Here is a 1282-nt window from a genome sequence, read left to right as displayed (position 1 = left end):
TCTCACCTTAAGTCTTACACCCTTGCTTCTTTTATTTATTTTGTATTCTGTTTTGGATAACCTTAAAATCAAGCAAAAGTCTTCAAAATCGYCTTCTGAAATCATCTCTTTCATTGGACTCTAATTTAACTTTGGCTACAATCTCTGTGGACGATAATCCGGTACTTGTACCACTTTATTACTTGGAAAGACGACGTTGGGCCGTATTGTATACTTGCTTTTCGGCCCAATTTCATTAAGTCTAAAGGTGTGAAATATAACCGACCACTTATTCATAAACATAAATTACTTGAACCAAGCATTTGGCAACGGGTGTCTCGAGATGTAGTGCTAGTTACGACATTTGCTTTGGAAAACATTTGGCTCTGTTTCATACAGATGAGAACAAGATAGCAAGTTTGAAACCTACAGGAACATATTTAGACAGATGTTATTTGGAAAAACAAACACTCGATGCAACATCTCAACATATATGTTTTAGTAATAATGAACCTGATCAGTTGTTTGATATCATGAATATTTGTGTATCAGATCATAAGTAACCAAAGCAGTGAATGATCTATTACCATGAAGACACTTGCCTCACTATGTGAACATGAATGTTTCTTAGGTGTACATCTGTCTAAAGAATGAAGACATGTATACAATACAAATAGTCATGTATGGAAACGCTATATGGAAAACAAATGAAACCATTGAATCTGATTCTTGCAGAGTTCACCATTAAATTTGATTCCAACCCTTTGGGGTTGTTTATGGTTTGTTTTTGAATCCAATCTTGGCTTAGGTTTTGCTTTTCAATCCATTTGTAGAACTTTGATTTTGTTTTCGTAAGATCTTTTCAAAATGGGAAAAGGCTAAAAAAATAAATGGACTTTAATGTTTGGAATGATTAAGTTCTTGGATAATTTTTTGGATCAAATAAGTCCTTAGACATTCCAAACCTGTTAAGTAACTTCTTCGGCTTTCTAAAACCTGTTATATACATCTTTATGACCTATAAAACTGATGAACATATTTTGAATGATTAAGTTCTTACATCTATAAAATGAAACAAATATACCAAAAAATACTTACATTTACAAAAAAATTACCGATGAAAGTTGTTTTAACTAAAAATAAAAAATATTATGTCAGAGATGTTCTAAATAAAAAAAATAAAAAAAGATTATTGATTAAATTGATTTTAATTAAAAATAAAATCATTAGTTTTTCTCAAAATCATATAAAATTATATTATAACATCAACCGAGACAAAAAAACAAAACATTAAAATAAAAAT

This window comes from Cynara cardunculus, unplaced genomic scaffold (genome assembly GCF_001531365.2).
Source record: "Cynara cardunculus var. scolymus isolate 2C unplaced genomic scaffold, CcrdV1 Un_Scaffold_122, whole genome shotgun sequence".
Taxonomy (NCBI): domain Eukaryota; kingdom Viridiplantae; phylum Streptophyta; class Magnoliopsida; order Asterales; family Asteraceae; genus Cynara; species Cynara cardunculus.
This window is presented reverse-complemented; position numbering follows the sequence as displayed.